The sequence below is a fragment of the Macrobrachium rosenbergii genome, chromosome 9 (genome assembly GCF_040412425.1).
Source record: "Macrobrachium rosenbergii isolate ZJJX-2024 chromosome 9, ASM4041242v1, whole genome shotgun sequence".
Classification (NCBI taxonomy): domain Eukaryota; kingdom Metazoa; phylum Arthropoda; class Malacostraca; order Decapoda; family Palaemonidae; genus Macrobrachium; species Macrobrachium rosenbergii.
The window spans coordinates 24,017,662-24,032,205 of record NC_089749.1 but is presented as its reverse complement, the minus strand read 5'-3'; positions in this window follow the sequence as shown (position 1 = coordinate 24,032,205).

Here is a 14,544-nt window from a genome sequence, read left to right as displayed (position 1 = left end):
AAAAAATCTGCTTGTTGAAGATAGCTCGCAATTTCCTGCAATTGCAAGTAACCTTTATCACCCAAAATTTCCTAATTAATCCCATTAAAATTAAAATAAACCACTTAAATGGTGTGAAATGATGAATTAAATAATAATGTTTATAATCCATACAAATAAACATGCAAGCAAGAATATGACTGCATGCTTGCTTGCTTGCAGCAAAAACAAATTATTACAAAAACAGTAATTTGTTCCTATTGTTTTGTTATAGAAGGAATAAACCATACAAGAGACTAAAATACAATTTTTTCTGAAAGCAAGCAACCAAATCAGAATGCTAGCTTGCTTTCTTGCAAGCTTGCAACAAAATACAATTTTTCTGAAAGCAAGCAACCAAATCAGACTGCTAGCTTGCTTTCTTGCAAGCTTGCAACATACGTCATGTTGCAAAAAATAACCATTTTTCAAAATTTTATAATTATTGTTGTTTTAGAATACACAGAACGCTACAAGAGAATAAAGTAACAGTAACTTTGCAAGCAAGCAACGAAGCAAGCTTGCTTGCTTGTTTGCAACATACGTCATGTTGCAAAAAAATCACCAGACTGAAAGTATGTAGTCTATGGAAGAGAGAAGCCCACAAGAGATTAAAGTAACAGTAACTTTGCAAGCAAGCAACCAAGTAACACTGACATCGAGGTTAACACTTACTTTCTGGCAAACTTCAGGCCTAACATCATCACTGGGGATAATTTCACTAATTTTTGCCTTGTTTTTCCAGACACTAAGCATTGCTCATCATCATCACTTTCACTGGAAGCAACAAAATCGGGATCATCAACAGTATCATCCACAGAAACATCCGAAAACGTGTCTTCCTGCAGCTTTTCCTGCAGCAACTTTTGCTAACAATGTGACTCGCTTTGGCACTACTTTACTGTTATAAAACCAACTTTAAGCTGCACACCTGCATTTGAGGTTGATGCACACACGGTGATTCACTGTATTTACTTTCATTTGAATGCATATTTGTGTTAAAATATCCCAAAATTACGGCAAAATAAGCAAAAAGAATGGAGCAACACAAGACCATCCACATTCAGAAAATTACCAAATAGACTGAACAAGGTCTGGGTTCGTTGCCAACATGCTTCGTAACATTATTTATTTTGTTTCGTTCTTTGAGTTTTATTTTTACCAATAGTTGTATGGTAAAGTTTGATAGCAGAACACTATTAATAGTATCCAATAAACGCTTAAAATACTATAATAATGCGATGAGCAATGTGTTTTTCATTGAGCATTGTTGGTCACTGAAAAAGTTTGTTTACTCAGCAAGGCAGCCAACTCTTAACAATGAATATTACAAATTGTTCTTTTTACTATTTAATTCCTTAAATTCATTTTTTTATCCATAATAGCTTTATTACTGTTTTATTAAAACAAAACAAAAGCAAACTATTTTTAAAAAAACATTAACAAAAGTAATATGAATGAAAGAAATGATAGTATTGAGACCGTAGGTTGGCAGCAGCTGAGTGGTGAATGGGTGTTGTAGCAGTTCTGGCTGGGCTGTGAAGGAGCAGATATGTAGGCTGAAAATCCTACTCTTTTCAACCAAAAGCTAAACCTACATGTAATTGCTACATGCAATTTTATTATACCATTCGAAAGAAGATTATATCATTTTCTTTGATAAAATGGAAAACTGGCATTTGTGGTGAATGCTTCTTGTAGCGGTGGACGCCTCAATTATGTGTGTGTGTGTGATGTTAAAGTGACTGTATGTGTGTTTTACAGAGTACTTACACCTAAGGGCTTTGTAACATGTAGACTCGTAATTGCAAATTTGTTACAACGTAAAATTTGACAAAGGCATCTGTCTAGCCAGCTTGTAATGAAGACTGCTGTGTCCCTACCTTGTCCTGTAAAACATTTGCCTTTTCATTATGTTCATGATAAAATAAAACGACATCACACGCATGGGCAACTCATGTAATTTCTCCCCATCACACGAGTCAAACAAATAGAGTAATTTATTTGAGCCAGACTCGAGCGCGGATAACTACAGCGTTTTGTTTTTTGGTTCCCAGTGCTGGATGGTGTTCATTATATTGCGATGATGATGAAAGTAAAATGAAATTCTTTTACTGGCACTGAAATTAGTGTACTTTTGTTACGTTGCAGTTGTTCTAATAATATGCATGATAATGCGAACAATGGTGGTGCGTTTATTGCTAGACACTTTTCATTTACACACACACACACACATACATACATATATATGTGTGTGTGCGTGTGTGTGTGTGCTTATGTGTATATGTTTCCGTGTGAATTTTTAACTCCTGAAAGAATTATATCTTATGATGGCTGAAATCATTCTTATCATAAATTTTAAAATTCATAAATGTCTAAATAAATCCAAAAAACAAATACATGGTGTACCTCTGAATTCACAAGCAAGATACGGAAAAAATAAAAAGAAACGAAGTCAAAAGATGAAAGCCTCTGTCTCCTTCCCCCGAATTCCAATGATGTTTGTCCAAGAAGAGGATGAGGTGTTGACGTTGCAGTTTGTTCCATCCTGCTCCACCTTTCTCTTCCACCAAAAATAAAATATTATAAAAATAAAAGACGAAAACTTTTTTTCCCTTGTTCAGAGGCAATAATGGTCAGGATCTAACTGGGAGACTCACAGCGTTCTGTCCAGGCTTGAGTAAGATAAAAACCGATGTAAGCTTTTATTGGCGTTGTTTACTCTTATGCAAAATTTCTCTATCAAATAAAAAGTGGTCCTAAGGTGGTTTGACACCCAACCTGCTGCTAGTAATGCGGAAGTACAAAGGCAAAAGATTTCTGTCTAAAAATATAAGGAAGTGTTTTCGAACCCAGAACTTGAATACATGTATGTTGTGATTGGGAGGTGAAAGAGAATTGTTAAAGAAGTTTCGGAGAAACGCAGGCAAGGAACAGAGATAAATAACAATGGGTAGAGGAAGTTGAAGGGAAAATGCATGTAGATCTTGTAACGGTTTGAAAAAGAAATAAACAAGGAGCGGTAAAAATACCTATAGTTAAGAGAGTATGAGTGTGAAATATTCATAATTTTTATTTTTTCATGGCAGTAATAAGGCCTACAAGGAAAGGAGCCTTTTGCTGACTTAGATTTCCTTAACTTTATTGTGATGCAAATTACTGAATAAATAAATGCCTTCATTGGGTATTTTCTGCTTATTAGATGGAATGGTATCTTTCTGTCCCACAATTCTCAGGCCTTTGAATCCATAACTAAGAAAGATTTAAGGAGACCGCCAGTTCCCCTTTATGTGGAATTACTAATCCAGCGGCAAGAGAAAGAAGGACACGTGGAGAGTAGGTCTGGTAAACATAAGAAATCTCAGTCCTTCCAAAAAGCAAATATTGCAAGTAACTCTCCTCAATCTGTTCAAAACTACTCCATGCGAAAAGTGTTTGCTGAGCAGGGAGTCTTAACTCAGAGTAATAATAATAATAATAATAATAATAATAATAATAATAATAATAATAATAATAATAATAATAATAATAATAGTGGAGAAATAAAATCCGCACTTGTATGCTTTTAATGTGATACAGCCATCTGAATTACAAGTCACATAGCTCGGAGCATGCCAGAGTCCAGTTTGGGTATTTTTTTTTTATTTTTTGTTTCTAATTTTTTTTATTTTGAATATGGAAGCTCAGCAGGATCTCGAAATCTCCTAACTGTGTAATTGTGAGGCTTAATAAAGATAGAAGAGACATATTCTGAATGGCTGAAACATTTCATATACCTTTACTCTTTTGGCTGATATTACAACTGGGAAAAATCTGCACAAGAACTCAATTTAGAAATTATTTTCAAAATAAGAAGAGACCAAATCATTCGATGATTGACAAAGTAGTATACTAAATCATTCTGCGATTATTGCTGGACATACAGATTGGAGCAAAAACATATTCATCATTATCATAGTCATCATCACCATCATTATCATTTTTTAAGTCTATTTATGGATGCCTTTCTATAGAATCCTCATCGTTCCATCTCCACCAGAGATGGACAGACAAACAGACAGACAGACAGACAGACAGCAAGAAATAAAGACAGAGGCACTGTGGAGACAGAGAGACAACGGACATACTTTCAGATGCACAAACCAGAATGCCTCATAAAGTCGCCCAAGCTCCACCGAGAGAGAAAAAAAAGACGAATGTTTATTCTGGATTCCACACGCCTCCAAGCACAGCTGTGTATATTTATCAAAGGGAAGTCATTAACTTCATTAATTCAATTTGTGAGTGAATGACATTTCCGCTTCCTTTGATGTTTTGTTTTATTTATTCTTATTTTTATTTACCGTAATTGTCGAAAAAAAAAGTTATGTGGATATTTTTTATATTGGGTAGAGGTCATTACTCATTGATAAAAATATGCTGTACAGGGTGAAATAATGGTCTATTGCATTAACATTTATTCCACGGTGCTGTGTCCCCAGGAAAATTTATATAATATATATATATATCAATATATATATATATATATATTAAGATGTGTGTGTGTGCATGTGTAAAATGTTTGTTTACATGTTGTGTGTGTATATATATATATATAAATATATATATATATATATATATATATATATATAATTTATATATAATGTGTGTGTGCGTGTGTATAAATATGTATAAATATAGATAGGTAAATATAAATAAAATAAATAAATACAAATAAAATATATATTCATATTTTTTATTTGTATTTATTTGGAATTTTTATCAACGTACTATCTACATATCTGCTCTGGAGTCTGGCTTTCACTTTTTTCAAGTACGGGGGTTGGGGGTTTTAGGCATTCACGAAAATCATTAAAAAAAAAAAAAAAAAAGTGGGTGTAGAAGTTTATTAGTAGGGCACTAGCTTGCAGTATACAAAGGTACCTGAATAGCAATCTTTGGTCTGCCACCCACCAATAGACCTAGCCATAAGTGTGTACCAGCTTTGGTTGTAGTCAAAGGAAAAAGCTGTTTTGAGCACCGAAAGACTGTACTATATCACCAGAGGGAAAAGGGTTAGGCATTAATAATAATAATAATAATAATAATAATAATAATAATAATAATAATAATAATAATAATAATAATAATCATAATAATACAGTAAGTTGTTTCAATATGTAAAATATTAATTTAAAGAATTTCGAACACCTAAACGATTTTCTTATTAAGTGTTCACGTTAAAAATTGAACGTCAGCACTGGGGAGGAACAACGACCAGGTGTTCGAAAGTCTGTTTTTATCTTTTACATCTCAATACAATCACAATATAATTGTGGATTTTTTATTACATAATTGTTTTTAACGAGGTTGTGAATTTCTTAGTGAAAATAACAATAATAGCCGCTGGTAGAGTTACATTGAATAACTTTATATTCCTGAATTTTGAATCAAGGGAGATAATACGAAACTGCCCGCCAGGGCGGAAGAAACGGAATTACCTGTCCAAAATAAGGGAAGACAACAGGTTTAAGTAATTATACTGTAAACTGAATTATTATACAGCAATATATTATAATGAATTATGCAGTATATATATTATACTGGACTATGCAGTAATTAATTATACTGAATTATACAGTACATATATACCAAAAAGTGACTTAGACGGCACAGGTGTGTACCATGACTATAATGTCGAAATACATCTATTTTTCTATATTAAGTTAAATATCCTTGGTAAAATTGCGTTGTATTTTTTAAAGTCCTTGGGCAATAGCAACAAGAAATTTCGATAACTAAAACAAACCAACCCCTTTCAGAGAGCTTACTGTACCTCCATTCATATTCTCTTTCGTCCATCTCATCAAGCCTCTCTTAACATTTGCCAGAGGTAACATGGCAGAGGTTTCCTAGAGTTCATCTACAAACCCTTCTACTCCCAGATTACCGTTTCAGCACTGAATGACCAACTCCCAGGTCTCACGTCGGCTGGCCTTGGACATATTCCATTCACAAAACCCAGTCTGACCTGTTTTAAAGACTTCACAATTTTGTTTTCAATATACTTTTTATTCTTTCCCAAAACATCAAATGAATGGAATAAGGTAATATCCCCAAAGACCCAGTACAAGGGAAGAAGTTGTTAACGAGCAGCTAATCACATTAACAACTCGTTAAAGGAGATGTCCAATTTCCCTTCTCCTCAAGATTTGCTGGTCTAATTGAATGATTCCTTTTTCCAAAGAACGGCTTTCATTATTTTGGAAAAATCTCGGTGTAATATTTTAAAATGAACTATCGATCAGTGGCTTTCACTAATATTGTAAAACAATATCCTTATATTTTTTTGGAATGAGTTATCTGTCATTTGTTAGGTTCAGAAGATGGCAATGTTCCAAATTAAGAGAACTATGAACCTTTGTAGCCCAAATGAAGCATTTTTGCTCAGAGGTGCCTTGATTGTGTTGATAAAGTGTGAATCACTTAAATTAAAAGGTATAAAATCAAATCAACTCTCATCGTTTATTTCCTTTCATCTTGTTTCACGGCGCAAATCAAGAGAAATAACATGATAATTCATGTAAATTTTCCTTTGCTCATTGTTACAAGAAGCTATAAATCACGTCCAGACGAAGAACAAGATAATTAATCATACGGTTTAATAACTGAATCTTGTTATAAGATGGAAATGCAATTCACGTGACTATACTGAGGCACTGAAATAGTTTTGCCCGTTGTCTTGTAAAATAAGCTAGTTTATAGAATGCATTATAAATTCAGTTTTAGCTGTTTGTTATGGAATCGATACACACCCAATAAACACGAGTAAAAATAATAAATCTCTCCTTTCAACGGGGCCCTATGATTGAGGAAGAGTCTCTAGTCAGGGAGGAACTGCCTTGATGTAACGACGTTGATCTGATGCGGACCTCTCTTACCAATTTTGTGAGACGACGTCTAATATTCCTTCACTGAGGAAGTTGAAATACCTGCAGTCACACACATACACCTACCACACACCAACGTGGTCCGCGGATATATATATATACCAATATATATAGATATATATATATATATATATATATATGGCCCACCAAGACATACTCCTCCGTCATATATATATTCAGTATATATATATATATATATATATATATATAGATATATATATAAAATTATATAAATATATATATGGGCAACGCCCATATATATATATAACAAAACTCATATATATATATATATGTGTGCAGTGAATCTCTGTGTATTAAACCACAAGTGTCTCATATGATCACACATTTCATTCACTTATTACTTAAGAAGCATGAATTTAACCTCAAGTTTGATCTCCCTAATGTACTAAAACTAAATCAAAAGAGTCGCATTATACCAAAAAACCTAAAGCATAAAATCATAGAGAATAGATGCGTTAAAACCCTCCCTGATTAGTATACTACTTACTGGTCTAATCTATAGTAAGTGACTGCAATTAACATCCACAAACACAAGGAAAAGTAATTGCTTGTTAATTAAATTTCCTGCTGCTCATGGCTGGCAAACTATTTACCATAATCAAAAGACCTACCTCAGAATACTGTGAATTAGACTCCAAATCAGCTGCAAATGAAATAACTGACGAGGAATAAAATTAATATTGAGACAGGTTTATGAATTTAAGAGGAAAGCAAACAGTTGGTTTAATGAATTAGTATGACTGAACAAACATCTTTTTTACAAAGGCCTTATCACATAAGAAAATATTCATTATGTAAATATTTAGGTAAATTAGGAAATGGCATGATTTAAAAAGTAAGCAAATCTATTTCTAAATACATATTGATGAATACACAGATTCTTTGTCCAGAAGACGTTGCTAAATAAATAATAAGATAGCTAATTAAGACTTCTTTGTGCACGTGTCTCTTAATCTTAATTAATACGTTTGGAGGACTTAGTAAATGGAAACATCATTATATACTGTATTGTATATTTATATATAGCCGCAGTAATATATATATATATATCTTAACTATTAGAAACGGCCACGATGGGAGACACGATGGAGAGAGAGACCTCAGTGAGGAGATATGTATCATATAGGCAACATATATATACTAGTGTTTATTGTGTATTAAAATTAAATACAAAAATGCGTGTTAATCTTAGAAAACCTTACAGACAAAAGGAGAGACAAATTTGAGGTGAGGCAGACCCCAAACACTAAAAATATATATATAAGAAATATTTTGTAAGCAATACTGAAAACCTTATTGTTCCTTGAGTCAACCAAAGGAACGGTTGGGTTTCTTTGGGAGGAGAAACGGAAGGAAACGTTGTCCGATCAAAGACTCTTATTTGGTCCAGATGAAAGGAAGACCGCCCCCCACCCCTTTGGGGTTTCTTCCTTCTCTTTATACTTAGAAATACAAAGAAAATTTTCTTTTAATATCTACTACGTGTTACTAAGGAAGGCAATTTCGGGGACCTCCTCTCTCTCTCTGCTCTCTCTCTCTCTCTCTCTCTACTCTAAAAAATATCAGGCTGCTCAATGAGCAAGAGCCGTGCTGGGCATAAAGCCAGCAATCAATAACAACAATCTCTCTCTCTCTCTCTCTAGGTCTCTACTTTACTGTGAGCAGGCTGCTGGCATGAGCAGATCTATCAGCCTTAAGAATCTCTGGTCCTAAGGTCTCTCTTCTCCTCTCTCTCTCTCTCTCTGTTTCAAGACTTCTTTTAAAAGAATCGGACACTCTTGCATAACATTTACAACCACAAATGAAAACAGATTCTCCTGTCCTCTGAGACGTCAAAACCAATCTCGTCTCACGAAGGACATCGCCAAATCCCACTCGGAGGAGGACTCACCAGCGTCAAGAGAGTCTTCTTCCCATAAAAATGTGTGCGACAGCCGGTCCCAGATGCTCGGGGGAACATCCGGCCAGAAATAAACTTGGCCCTTAGACGTGGGTACCCCGGGAAATCTATTGCGCCCCATAAAGATGGCAGAAACTCTACTGTATGTCTCCACGCTCTGTGACTTGTTTCAGTGTGGAGATCCCCGTTTTATGAACGCCTATCACGCTTACATATTCTCGATTCCCCAGTGATGGAAAACAGAATTTCCACCAAGCGGGGTCTGTGTTCGACCTTACGGCGTTCGCCTTAAATTCGTTGTAAGGTAGCACCTTATGCTACGTGAATTTCTTTTATCATTTTATTCCATAAAAATGAAGGAAAAACTATATAAAGGAGAACGTATTTCAAATACTACTACTGAATGCATGCTTAGGATAATTTTTATTCTTAGTTTAATAACCACTGTATTTTTTTTTTATTTCCTTGAGAAATCACAAGAAGTTTTGCTAAACGCAAGAAAACAATACTATTTTTTTTTATTTGGGAACAGTCTCTGGCATCGAAATTCAATTATGTCTTCGACGTCTATAAAAACGAAACTCGTTGATTTAAAAGACAACGCAATTTCATTTTCAACTCTTTTTATTCTTTCTCAAAATATCGGATAAATGAAACAATGTGACATTCACAGAGACCCAGTATAAGGGAAGTTGTTAACGAGCAACTAATCAAATTAACAACTCGTTAAAGGAGATATCCAATTCCTCTTCGTCTCCGGATTCCTCGATCTAGTTGAATGACTTCTTTTTCCAGAACGCAACTTCCAGAACCTTGGAAAAATCTCGTTTAATTTTTTCTAAATGAATTACCTATCAGCTTTTCTTGTTTTGTAAAAAAAATCTCATTATATTTTTTTTCTTTAATGAATTATCTATCAACTTATTATGGTTCAGAGAGAAATATGAACCTTCGTAGACCAAGTGAAGCATTTTTGCTCAGAGGTGCCATGATTGTGTTGATAAAGTGTGAATCCCGTAAATTAACAGGTATAAAATCAAGTCAACCTACATCGTTTATTTCCTTTCATCTTGTTTCACGGCGCAAATTAAGAGAAATAACACGATAATTCATTGAAATTTTCCTTTGCTCATCACTACAAGGAGTCATAAATCACGGAGGTCAAAATGAATAACAAGATAATAAATTATACGGTTTAACCACTGGGTCTTATTATAAGATGAAAACGCGATTCATGTGGCTACAGAAGGACATTGAGGTACGGGCAGTTTTTCTCGTTCTCTTCCCACAAATCCAATATATGGAATGTATAGTAAATTCAGTTTTAGCAGTGCATTGTCACAGAACTAATACACACCCATTAACCCTTTGATTACGGCCGAGATGAGACCTCACACTTACCACAATCCGGAGGGTTTTCAGACGGTAGTCACCCGTAGCATGCTACCAGACGCACGAAATCGTAAACAATCATTGTAATAGCGTTTGTATTTGTTGTTTTGCTGCAAATTAACCTGTTTTATTTATATGATAATATTGTGATAGTAGCGATCCGTGATATAGATATTATGCAATTAATGTAACAACACAAATAAATAAAACATAGGATAAGTACTATATATCGGGGTTTAGTGTTGCCAGAGGTATAAGCACTGCACTGATTGAGGATGACAGTCTTCTTTTTTTTTTTGTCATTTTCTCTAATTCTGTTTGAACCGTAAAGGGACAGCTACATCACAGTTGTGTATTATAGTTAAAAATTATTTTGTATATTCGTCAGAAAAACTAATCATAAAGAATGTTCATCATTTTTATGGTTCCGCTTACTATTCCATTAGCTGGGCAAAAAAAAAAAAAAAAAGAGAGAGAGAGAGAGAGAGAGAGAGAGAGAGAGAGAGAGAGAGAGAGAGAGAGAGAGAGAGGCGTGACAGAATAAAAATTTTTACCTATGATTTATTCCTTCTAATTGTACATCAATAACATTGGAGAGTAGTAGACACAATCACAATATTGGTTGCAATATTAACCACATTTCTGGGTAATATTTTTATCAATGATCAACACCCAGCTGACAAGGGATACGCAATCTAGAAATTCAGATGAATTCTGCAGTGTTTGAAAATGGTTTAAAACCCAGCTTCTTCCCAATATAGGCCATCTGCCATCATAGTGTTGGATAACGCTTCTTATCATTCAGTTCGAATTAATAAACCTCCGACAATGTCTGCCAAAAAGGGATGAAGTTAAAGACTGGCTAATAAAAATTAGTAAAGTTGCAAAGACATTCATGTAAAGAAAATGATTACGTGATTGACAGACGGGCAAGAGATCATGGACATAGTGGTTAGGCTGCACATTATCACTGCCAGTATAATGCAACAGAACTGATATATGGCGCAGGTGAAATCATACGTGGCAAAGAAGAATCATTTTAAAAATCAGACCTGCTTCCTTTGGTCAAAGAAGCAATTGAATCCATATCTTCTGGACAACTGGGCTAATGATGTGAGACATGCCGAAGATATAAAAAGAGATGACGCTTCAAGAGATGTTTGCATTGATAAATATATAGATTCTTTTGTTATCGATGTAGCATCCTCTGACGAGGATTCTTCATAAGTAATGTCTCCTCATACTTCGATTGTAAATAAATTTATTGCTTTCCCTTGTTGTGTGTGATATCCTGTTGAACACTGAAATTGAAATAAATTGAAATATAGATCTGTTTTTCGACAGAAAGTGGCAGAAATATCTTTAAAAATCACATATAACAGAAATGCCACAGCAGTATGAGTATCATATGACAGTGCTTTAAAAGCACAGGTAAAATCTAATACTGTATAAATGTGTAATATATTTATATATATATATATATATATATATATATATATATATATATATATATATATAATTGTGAAATATAGTTGACTTTTGAATTACTTTCTTTCATGCATGCCGTAATCCGTCTTTAGCCCATTTTGTCAGGTTGAATTTTCACTGTACAGCTATAAAATAGCTCATATAAACATTCTTTAAATATTGTTACATCTTATATATATATATATATATAATATATATATATATATATATATATATATATATATATATATATATATATATATGGGTGTAAACAATATTAGCAAGAATATTTATTATGAGCTATTTATAACTGCACAGTGAAAATTCAACCTTGATACAGCAAGGAGGTAAAGACGGATCACGGCATACACGAAAGAAAAAAACAATCTAAAGCTCAAAACTATATCACAATTATATGACTTTGATAACAGCAGAAGGAACAGTAATAAAAAAACTATAGTAGATGACGTAACTCAAGAACATTTATAGTACAGCATCCAAATGTAACAAAACTGAAAATGAAAGCACATCTAGGTTTCCAAATTTCTTGCATCTATCATTTTCATATATTGAATTTTTTTTTTTTTTTTATCTAAAATTTAAGTGGACAACAAAACTTCATTCAGAACTTTCTATTATAGTACACGTGCTTGATAACAGGCGCAAACAATGAGAGCTAAGTCAGAAGGTTAATAGTCCCAGTTTAAGAGGGGCAAAGAATCTCTTCCTAAAACGGTCGTACTATAGTAACCCCGGGCTTTCTTGTTTACTTGCTAACCTTGTTTTACTCTTATTCAGTTTTCATCCTCTGACTTTACTACTGGGAAGGTAATCTATTTCTTGTTTTGTCATTGTCATTTTTTCAATCTTTAAGCATTTTAATTTTGTAAACTCTGTTGTCAGTTTTAATTAGTGTTTTTTGTATCTTTTTAGCCAGAAAAGATGGGATATGGTGATCCGAAGCGCACCTATTAATAAATATATCAATGATGAGCTGACTGTTCTTCCTATCCGTACTCTACTATATATATGCATATATGTATATATGTATATATATATGTATATATATATATATATATATATATATATATATGTATATATATGTATGTATATATATATATATATATATATATATATATATATATATATATATATATATATATATATATATATCTTTCTATCTATGCATCTATCTCTGTGTCTAACTATCTGTTAATACACACACATATATGTATACATACGTATATATTAACTTTATCACATACACAATAATTGTTCTGTGCATTAACTAAATTACTAAAAGGACCTTATTCAAACTGGATGGTATCTATAGATACCATGCAGTTTTGAATGAGGTCCTTTAGTAATATATATATATATATATATATATATATATATATATATATATATATATATATATATATATATATACATCACGAGAAGGAAGCAGTAGGGAAAGGCATCCTCCATCATCTACAGTTTATTTTCAATGCCGACGTTCCATGACGAATTCAAGTCGCATTTTCAAGGCTATAAAATATAATATAATTTGCGAACATCAATAACAAATTAATACAATGGCAACAGCCTTTATGTAAGTAAAATATTTAAAACAAACACCTCATTCCAAGACAAGTCAATAATGAGTAAAAGGAGTTCACTAAAATCTTAAAACAACCTACCTATATGAAAGAAAGAAACAAGACTAACATAAATAAGTACAAACAGAGTGAGAAACCAGTTGCCCAAACTAGGCTATAAACAATTTCACTGAGGACGATTTAATTGTTTAACGGTTTGGCACAGTCTTCTTTTGATAATTATGGATTCTAGGATGGATTTAAGTCGTTGCTGTTCTGCACTCGGCCTGGATGGAAAAATCCTTGCTGTCAATATAAGTTTTACATAATTTTGAATGATTTCGTATATTTGATTGCTCAGGATTAGATAACCTGCTACCTGTTCTATGACTTATGCCCCTGTGGGAATCTATGCGGACCTTCAACAGCCTCACTCGTGCATCCCACATATGTATATCCCGTGATCACATCCCGGGCAAGTGTACTTGTTAACAACGCTGGACGAAAAACAGAGGACTGAGCCGGTCTTTGACTCTGAACAGAGACCCTATTGTAAAGGATTTTTCGGGATGATTTTCAGGTTTAAAGCTGGAAAACTCTCTTTTGAATAATGGCTGTGCATTTCTCCTAAAAAGTATCATCATGCACGAAAGGGAAACTTGCATACATCTTTAGTTTCATACAGTCGATTCAGGTGTTGCCGGGAGTCATTTTCTGTAGTAAGCAGTTTATTTAGGGATCTGAAAAAAGTCGTGATGGAAACAATTATTATTGAAATATTTCACTAAAAGGATATCTCATCATGGAAACTCTTCCAGTTTGACGAGTGGGTGTAAGCCCTATGGAGGAGGGTTAAAATAGAGTTCAGTTTCAAATGAAAGAAACACGAACTATAAAAAATTCATTCCCAAACCAGTAAATGTATTTTTCTATACACACCTGTAAAAACCTAGTCACTCTGGAAATAATAAGATCAAGGAAGGAAGTTTGTTATTTACCTCCTTCTCCATAGCGAACCTTATGTTTGATGTTGTCGGATGACGAACTCAGAAAGGACTCTGCATGACATTCATGACGAAATAGGAGAATGTCGTCACAATATATCTTCGATAAAATAGAGGGCGGAACCTAATGGGACATTCTTCTATTATGCGCTCCTCCAGGGAGCACATGAAGATGTTAGCACCATGGACCAAGTGGTGATCCCATATTATCCCTTCAGTTTGTTTATACAAAC